Consider the following 10,262-nt stretch of genomic DNA (forward strand, 5'->3'; position numbering starts at 1 on the left):
TCTGTTGTCAATTTGAGAGGATTAAGAGTGAAGGAGTGGAGCTTAGTCTATCAATCAGGTCACAGCTTGATGACCTCATTTGGAGGTACTTAAGGAGATAAATAGCTCACTGGAGGCAGGATGCTGGCTGACTCCCTGGAAGACATTGCAGCTGACAAGACATATGGAACTATGCTACTTCCCTGACCTGGAAAAGCCACGTGAAGACCCCTGCCAATGCTGAGATGCTTACATTGCATCCCCAAGACTTTCTAACCACAGACATGTGATCATTCTGCATTCAACATCATTGCATGTGTTGTGTGAGGCTGAAGAGGAATTTATAGATTGGTAGCAGACATATGGGCTAATCTTGGACTTATGGACTTGATCTGAACTCGGCTGGTATGTTTCCTGCATATTAAATTACTCTAGTTTCTAAACAGCCCTTGGTGACCCAGTCTGTGTGCTATAGATTACTAAGACTTCAGACTCTGTTCTTTGGAGGTTCACAACACCATCCTTCATAGAGTGGAAATCCCACTAAATAAATTGGACTTTACACAAACTCACCTGTAGTCTTTAGACTTCAGGCTGAAACTCCCCAATGGGAGAAGCTGAAAGTGAGGAGGACTTAGAGCACTTGTTGATGAAGATCAAGGATTGCAACCTTAAACATGGATTACAACTCAATGGAAAAAAATCCTTAATCCCGACAACGGGACCGGTACATAACATCATGGTAAATGGAGTAAAGATTGAAGTTGTCAAGAATTTAAAATTGCTTGAATCCACAATCAATGCTCATGAAAGCAGAAGTCAAGAAATTAAACAGTTTGTTGAATAGGATAAATCTGCTGCACAAGACCTCTTTAAAGTGTTGAAAAGCAAGAATTTTACTTTGAAGACTAAGGTGGGTCTGACTCAAGCCATGGTATTTTCAATCACTTCATATGCACGTGAAAGTGGGATCTTGAATAAGGAAGACTGAAGAAGAATTGTTGCATTTAAATTGTAGTGCTGGAGAAGAATATTGACAGTACTAAGAACTGCTAAAAGAACAAACAAATCTGCCAGAATGCTCCTTAGAGGCAAGAAGGATGAGACTTCATTTCAAGTATGTTGGGCATGTTGTGTGGGGAGATCAGTCCCTGGAGACAGACATCACGTTTGATAAAATAGAAAGGCTGTGACGAAGAGGGAGGCCTTCAACAAGATGGGTTGACCCAGGGGCTACAACAACAGGGTCGGTCATGGGAACCATTGGGATGGTGCAGGCCTAGGTGGTGTGTTTGTTCTGTGGCATACATGCTGCTTGGGCACCTGCCTACAGCAATCACTGCCATTGGGATACCGAATTTGAGACTAGTTATGAGTTAGAGTTAATGTTGAGTTTTAGAGTATATTGGTGCTTTTAGGCTGAATTTTTTATACAAACTACTCTGATGTTTTCCAATTAAGATAGTTTTCCTTGAATTCCTCCTTCTCCCCAAAGCTTTTCTAATAACTGCTTGTTATTCTCTTCATCCAATATCTCTGCCCTCTTGAATTACATAATTAATTACCTTAATTTTTTTTTTTTAGGTTTCCTCCAAAAGGGGTTGCACCATTCCTGGAGGTACTGCAATACCAGGCTGATGCGTGGAGTGGATGGAGTAAGTCCCCATTTCATCTCCCTGCTTCAAAAAATCCATTTAATATATTGTTCTCAGATAGAGGACACATTAGATATTAAACTAATAAGAACATGAACTACACTTGATCTTAGACAAGAAGCAATCTAAATAGTCTGTTAATCTTGCTGTTTAATTCTTATTGAGAGTTAAAGTTTCTTTTTAAAAAACAGCAGTCAATACACTACATTTAAAATATTAATTATTTTAATTTTATGTATTACCCATGTGTGATGTCAACATTACTCTTTCTGGAAAAAAATGTAAGGATTAATAATTAGAGAAAATCTAAAGCTTAGCCTCATATTGCTAGAAGTGTTTTTCCAAAACAGCCTATCATTTAATATTGCCATACATGAATGGATTTAAAGACCTGATTAATGCAGGTTTAATCTTAATACTCTCCATTAACCACAATACTTGGATAATTCTTAATACTAGAAGTTCAGTAATTGTTGAATATTATAATAAATTACATGCAATCAGTTAGAGACATTTACTAATTCTTCCAACAAAAGAGCCTCGTCAAGGCCCACAAGAATTTGTTATTTAGTTTTAATCTAATTAAAAGGCAGGCAGTGCTGTCCTCATTGTTCTTAACAAATACATTTGTGCATTTCCTGCCAGTAAAATTTATTATTTCCTTAGTATTCTAATTAAAATGCTCTTTAAGGACTTAATACTTTTAGACTTTAAACAATGCACTTCCTTCAGTGTGCATCTGCACATTCAAATTATTATTGAGAGGAATGTGTGTGATTACGTTTCTCAGTGTGTTGAAGTTTACCTGCTTGGAAAGAGTGTTTTGTTATCATCCATGGTAAGATTCAGATGAACATCAATGAGGCCAACGGCTTAGTAATCTGGAGAAACACTTCTCTGGAGTATCTGTGTGTTTGTTCACTTTTGTCTTTGACGATTATCTTCCTTATTAAAAATATCTGATCTTTAACTCAATAGTTTCCCCCCTGTTGTTACTTGACCACTCAGCACCTCAATTGCTTTATCTATGAAATGAGAATAACAGTGTCTTCTTCCTCATAGGGTGCTCTGAATATTGAATGTGTTAGTACATATGAAGCATTTCAAACAGAGTCTGGCAAATAGGGATACATTTAATTATCATGATTGCTAACGTTGGTCCATGAAAATGTTACCTCAACAGAGCATTGGCTGAAATAATGCTGAACAATAAGTATGTCTGTTTTTTCAAACAGGACTTTGAGTTATATGTAATGATTTTGCTGCCACAAAACAACAACAATCTGATTTTCTTCCTCTATTTCATGAGTCCTGGTGGTGCCGTTTGATGAGGGCTGGACTACTAGCTCACCTCAAGGCCAGTGGCTTGAATCCGCGTGCTGATCCTTGGGAGCAAGATGACATGACCTGCTCCCATAGAGAGTTCTATCTTGGAAACCGTACACAGGGTCACGATGAGTCAGAATCGACTCAATGGCCGGGGGTCTGGTTTGAAGTGTAAAATGTAATATTGTATACACAAGTGTTTGAGTCAAAGCAGTATCAGCCAGGAAAACATTTACTGTTCATGTAAAAAGATATATATATGTGTGTATATATATAAGCTATTAGTTGAAAGTCTTTTTATATATATTTATAAGTGGGCTTCAAAAATTCATGGAATAAATTTTATTTTTTATCATGAACATTTTGAAGTCCCCTTTATATATTGCCTTTCCCATTTAACTTTTCCCTCAAATATTTGTGAGATTATAGCTCATATTTTCAATATTCTATTTCACTGGTTGAGACTGTTGAGGGAAAGAACACTTTCTAGGGTGATTGTTACTATGAACCAATTGCAGAGAGACTGGGCAGTCTACCTCAGACTGTGGGAGTGTGAGGTAATCATTTATTTTAATGTACTCCACATTAGCAAAGAACCTTATCATGAGCCTCAGAAACTTTCCACACAGAATGGAAAACGAAGCTAATATATATTTTTTCAGGTTATAAAGGAAGGTCTCTGTTTGGACTATCTCATACTGACAGCTTCTGCTTAATGGATAAATGATGCCATGTGCAGTGTAACCTAAAAACTACTAGTTATGACCAATGGATAATTTAATTTCCAATTAAATTGAATTATATCTAGAAATGCTATTTTTTCTTTGGCTCAGGCTATCATATTCTTTACAGTAACTTTAAATGGTTACAGTCCTTGTCCTGTGGCAGGGCCACCAGAATATTGTGCATTGACTTGACATATCTTTTTGAATTGAGGAAATAAAATTGAGAAATTCTTTGATCCCAGAAAAATCCATGTGTCCTCTTTTAAAAGAAATCTGCTTTAATTGGATTATTGCAAATGGAACTCATGCTTGTGTTAACCTATAATTCTGACAATAGAAATCAATATAAGAAAGGTCTGCGTTCTTTGAATAGCATTTGTTACTTTGATATAAGGCCATGTAAAAGATGGGTGCCTAGTATAATCACTCCTCCACAACCCACCACTTTGACCTTTCTCATACACAAAACCCCAAGACTCAACTCCACAAAACTCATATACCTCAACCCCCCCAAAAAAACTCATATACCTCCAAAACTCTTGAATGAAAATTCCATGTCTGTCAGGACTGGCATTTTGCTGAACACTTAGAGTTTACATGATTATCAAGTTAAGATTTCTTTGATTATAAAGAATAGACTTCTAAATAGAAACCAAGAGGACTTTTTAGTTTTTAGTGGACGTTTATTTTTGTCCTTTTATTTTTAAGAATAGTTTTATTGACATATAATTCATGTATTATACCATTCAACAGTTCAACCATATCAAAAAGAGTTCCAATAGGGCTTTTTAATTGTTCTAGATACATAATGATAGATATGTCTACTGAGCTTGATGAAAACAAAAGCAAACCAACAACATCTGCAAAAACAAACAAACAAACCAAACTCCCAAGTAATTAAAAAAAACCCCAAAACAAATCCACTGTCATTGAGTTGATTCTGACTCACAGAAACCTTATAGGACATAGTATAACTGTCCCTTTGGTTTTCTAAGACTTTACATTTTTACAAGAGCAGTCAGCCTCATTTTTCTCCCACAGGGTGGCTGGTGGGTTTGGACCACTGACCTTATGCTTAGCAGTTCTGTATTTTTCATTTTGCCATCAAGGCTCTTTGAGTGATGTGATAAGCAGACAGAAGGAATAACAACAGCACATTACAATGGAGTCCACTCTCCGTCACGATGGCTCTGTGTGTGCCAGAGTAAACCTGCTCCATAGGGCTTTCAATGGTTGGGTTGTTGAAAGATCACCAGATCTTTCTTCCAATGCACCACTGAGAGGACCTTTACTCTTTTAATTAATAACTGAACACATTAATCATTTGTACCATTGAGGAACTCCACTAAGCTTGGTAGCTAAAAATAAAGACTACTGTCATAGAGTTGATTCTGATTTATAGTGACCTCATAGAGACTTCTGAGGCTGTACGCAGATCTCCTTTTCTTGAATGGAGTGGCTGGGGAGTTTGAACCTTCTGATTAGCAACTTAGCCTCTAACGGACAGCACCACCAGCACCGCTTCCAAAGCACTGCCATTGAGTGATTCCAACTCACAACGACATTATTAGAAAAGGGTAGAACTGGCTTTGTGGGCTTATGGGAGCAGAATGCTGGTGGATTCGAGCTGCTAACCTTGGGGTTAGCAGTCCAGCTCAGAATCCACTCTTATCATCACTAGGTTTCCCACGGTTCCTTAAACAGAAACTCACTGCCATCGAGTTGACGCTGACTCTTGAAACTCTATAGGATAAGGTAGAATTGCCCTGGTAGGTTTCTGAAACTATAACTCTCTCTCTCTCCCTTTTTACACTTTTATTGGCACATAATCCACATATCATAAAATTAAATAGATCAAGCATATGAAGAAGAATTGGACAATCTTGGGGGTGGCCCCAATCCCAACTACTAAGTGGACACCTGCCCTTCCTCCAGAAGAATTTATTTCAAAAGACAGCATTGATTCTGCAGCTCTGGAAGAGGGACATATCTGATCGGAGCACATGGGTGCGGATGAAGGGGAAGGAGGAGGCCCATCAGGCCTTGAGGATGATGACCCCAATTAGAGCAGCCAGTCCACAGAGAGGACCACATGGCCAGCCCCACTATGAGACATGACATCATAGCTCTGACTCATAGCTCTACAGAGGACAACATCAGAGACACTGTGGGAATTGCACCCAATTTGATCCTGCCACACCGAGGCAAAACACTAAGGGGGTGCAACAGAGAAGCAAGGGAACGGATCAGCGAGGTGCTCAGGGAATATGCTGAAAGTGGACTTTGGGGCCAGGGTGTGGTGCCCCAACAGACTGAATTGGAAAACACTCCTAAAGGCCAACACACGATCCTTGAAATAACTACAAGTTTTTCTTTTTTGTTGTGTGTTTTTTGTCATTGTTTTGTTGTATATTGTTGCTTGGTTTTGCTCTGTTTTGTTTTTGTGCATGTTATTATCTCTGTAGGTCTGTCTAAATAATATAGACTGGATGAACAATCTGGAGGAGAAAACAATGGAACCGACCATTCCTGGGGAACATGGGAGAAGGGGAGGTGGGGGAAAAGGAAGTGGTGTTAACAAACCCATGGACAAGGGAACAGCAAGTGATCCAAATCAGTGGTGAGGAGGGTGTGGGAGGCTTGGTAGGGAATGATCAAGGGTAATGTAACAAAGCTGAATTGCTAAAACCCTAGTGGAGACTGAGCATGATAGTGGGACAGGAGGAAAGTCAAGGGAAATAGAGGAAAGAGCTGGGAGGCAAAGGGCATTTATAGAGGTCTAAATAAAGACATGTACATATGCCAATATATTTATATATGAGGATGGGGAAATAGATCTATGTGCATATATTTATAGGTTTAGTATTAAGGTAGCAGAAGTACATTGGGCCTCCTCCCAAGTACTCCCTCAATGCAAGAATACTTTCTTCTATTAACTTGGCATTCTATGATGTTCACTTCCCGACAAAACTGCTAAAGACAAAGTGGGTGAATAAGCAAATGTGATGAAGAAAGCTGATGTTGCCTGGCTATCAAAAGATATAGCATCTGGGGTTTTCAAGCTTGAAGGTAAACAAGCGGCCATCTAGCTCAGAAGCAATAAAGCCCACATGGAAGAAGCACACCATCATGAGGTACCGAAGGGATCAATTATCAGGCATCAAAGAACAAAAAAATCATATCATTGTGTGCTCACCTCCATGATAGGATCGCTGAAGACAAATGGGTGCATAAGCAAGTGTGGCAAAGAAATCTGATGGTGCCCAGCTATCAAAAGATATAGCATATGGGGTCTTAAAGGCTTGAAGGTAAACAAGCGGCCATCTAGCTCAGAAGCAACAATGCCTACATGGACAAAGCACACTAGCCTACGCGGTCACAAGGTGTTGAAGGGATCAGGTATCAGGCATCATCAGAACAAAAAATCTTACCATTGTGAATGAGGGGGGTTGTGTGTGAGTGGAGACCCAAAGCCCATTTGTCGGTCACTGGACATCCCCTTGCAGAGGGATCTTGGGGAAGAGGCGAGACAGTCAGGGTGCAATGTAGCAACGATGAAAAATACAAATTTCCTCTAGTTCCTAAATGCTTCCTCCCCCACCCCCACTATCATAATCCCAATTCTACCTTGCAAGTCTGGCTAGACCAGAGGATGTACACTGGTACAGATAGGAACCAAAAACATAGGGAATCCAGTGCAGATGATCCCTTCTGGACCAGTTGTGTGAGTGGTGATACTGGGAATGTAGTGGGAGGGTGGGTTGGAAAGGGGGAACCAATTACAAGGATCTACATGTGACCTCCTCCCTGGGGGACAGGCAACAGAAAAGTGGGTGAAGGGAGACGTTGGACAGGGAAAGATATAACAAAATAATAATTTATAAATTATCAAGGGTTCATGAGGAAGGGAGAAGCGTGGAGGGAGGGGAAAATGAGGAGCTGATGCTAGGGGCTTAAGTGGAGAGCAAATGTTTTGAGAATGATGAGGGCAATGCATGTACAAATGTGCTTTGCACAACTGATGTATGTCTGGATTGTAATAAGAGTTGTATGAGCCCCTAATAAAACAATTAATTAAAAAATAAAAGAAAAATAGAATTGGACAGTCATTACCCTAATCAGTTTTAGAACATTCTCTCACTTGCTCCCTCTTTTCAGTGTAACTCTTTAAAGGAGTAGAAAGCCATCTTTCTCTCTTGGAGTTGCTGGCGGTTCCAAACTGCTGACCTTGCAGTTAGTGGCCTAATAGACGGATTATACTTACAGTTTGTAAAATCCCTATATTGGAAAAGGTTTCCCATGAAGATGTACATATTTAACACATAATAATCACCTAGTTCTTTAAGATTTCCTCCCCTTATTATTGAAGGTGTTATGTGTTTTATCTCATTAATTATGTTAATGAGGTAAGTGTGCCAGCTTCAGGACCCCCAGCTCCTGGACCGCCCCAACTTCATCTGTTATGGGCCCTGAGCGGACCACCCGTGCCAACAGAGTAGGAAGGATGTGGACCCAAAGCTCCTCTTCATGCCCCTTTTTGCCAGCAGGAAGCAGCTAGAGATGTTGTAGCCCAGTGCCTCAAGGATTTGGGTCCATACCTCTTCACCAGGGAAATGTTAGGTAGTTAGAGAAGGGACCAGGATGTCCATTGGGCATGTTTAGAGATTTAGCCCGAGACAGGAAGGGGTGGTGCACCTAGGTTGGTGGTACACCTAGATTGGCCCCATCTAGGCCAGGTGGGCTTGATTCAGCCAACGAGGTCGACCAGTACTGTTGGCCACGCCTCCCGATGGGGACCCTGAAATGCCAGAAGTTTTCTCTGGCAGGGGAGGGGGGAGGGAACCCTCCGGCCCTCCCCGCAGCTCCTACGCAGTTCAGAGGGCCGGGCTTCAGTCTCGCACAGCTATGCTGTGGCCTCTCTCTCTCTGGTTTGTGTTCAGTTTACTGTAACGCCTGCAACTGCTTCTATCCTTTACAAAAATCCCACTTGGATCACAAACCAGGCTTCGGTATGAATTCATTCTTGTGTGAAACCAAGGACCAAGGTATTTCCCACCTGGGGAATCTGACATATTATATTAGATTTGTGTGTGTTCATTTGTATATTTAAGATGCTTAGTACAAGGAAGTCAAGATAGATGAACCCTCAGAGACAGTGACAGAAGTAATGGTTCCCTGAGGGTTGGGGAAAAGAGAGGGGCTGGGGAAAGGGAAGGGGTGGGGGAGGGGAGCTGATAGCATTGATGATTGTATAACCCCACTGGATGGGATTGAAAAATAGAATTGTATGTGAATGGATCTATTGGGATGTATAAGATATGTTAATAAAATAGTATTAAAAGTAATTATAAACATTGATAATAAAAATGTATATACATATTGAAATGTTCAACATTTAGCTATAAAAATCTATGAATGTTTAAAATCATCTTAAAATATAATTTAATATTAATTTTCATGGTTGTTCGGCACATGGAGTTGAGTTCATCCTTACCAGAGCCGATGCCCAGGTCGTTTCCCCAGGGAGTTACTGAGGTGATTCCAACCATCATTTGGAGCCAACGTCTTAACTGTTACATCACAAGGATCATTTTACTTTTTATAGTGACAGTTAATTTTCCTGAAAAGGGGAACAGAAATGATACAACTTTATCAAAGTTCTCTGTGTAGATCATTTCTCTGATCTCTGTTTTCTGATAGAGTCTATACCACAATGTCATTCATGAAACAGAACAAGATGTATTTCATCAAGGAGAAATTAGAATTTACAATACAGGTTTTGGGGAACATCACTCCCTTCATAATAACCACTTTTGATGTTTTTCAGTTCTTGCCTCTTGAGGCCCTCTGGGGAATAGGTGGACTTCCCATCTAAGAGAAAGAAGGCATTCTCACTGCCATTAAGATAAACTTCCCATGCTCCCGGGTGTCTCTCATGTGACTAGAGAGTACCCGGACCAGATGCCCGGGCTGGGTAGGTGCCATGGGGCAGATTCCAATTCACCGCAATCCTCCGTACAACAGAACAGAACACTGCCTGGTCCCAGGCCCTCGCCCAGCCACTGCTACACCTGAGCCCATTGTAAAGGCCAAGGTGCCAAACCATCTCTTGGAAGGCCTTCCTCTACTTGACCAAGCATGGCGTCCTTCTCCAGGGACTGGGCTCTCCTGGAAACATGTGCAAAGTACATAAGATGAAGTCTCTCCATTCTCCATTTTCATGTTTCTTCCAAGAAGTATACTTCCGAGATCCATATTCCTTATTTTTATTTTAGAGTACATTTTATGTTCATTGTGAGACATGGTGATAAGAACTCAAAATCAGAATGACTGAGTTCAGTATCTTCAGACTATTTCAATAACTTCTTATGTGAACCCACAAATGATAACCAAGAAAATAATGTTTGGTTTTATTTGAGAGAATGAGTCATTTTAGGTTACTTAAAGAATCTAGCTGGTAATAAAAACTTCACTTCAGTCACTCAGATATGCTGGATCACAAAAGAATTTACTTTAAATGCTTTGGAACTATAAAAATACTGCCTTGGGGTTTCCTCTATTGATTATATATGCAGAT

General features: G+C 40.1%; 1 non-coding gene across 1 annotated transcript; it reads right to left on the bottom strand.

The window, feature by feature from the left end:
• Nucleotides 1-1,575: 1,575 nt before the first annotated feature.
• Nucleotides 1,576-1,759, bottom strand: LOC142449411 (U2 spliceosomal RNA). The gene has a single exon (XR_012784600.1). It is a non-coding gene; the product is annotated as a U2 spliceosomal RNA (small nuclear RNA).
• Nucleotides 1,760-10,262: the final 8,503 nt, after the last annotated feature.

Source organism: Tenrec ecaudatus, chromosome 5 (assembly GCF_050624435.1).
Source record: "Tenrec ecaudatus isolate mTenEca1 chromosome 5, mTenEca1.hap1, whole genome shotgun sequence".
Taxonomy (NCBI): domain Eukaryota; kingdom Metazoa; phylum Chordata; class Mammalia; order Afrosoricida; family Tenrecidae; genus Tenrec; species Tenrec ecaudatus.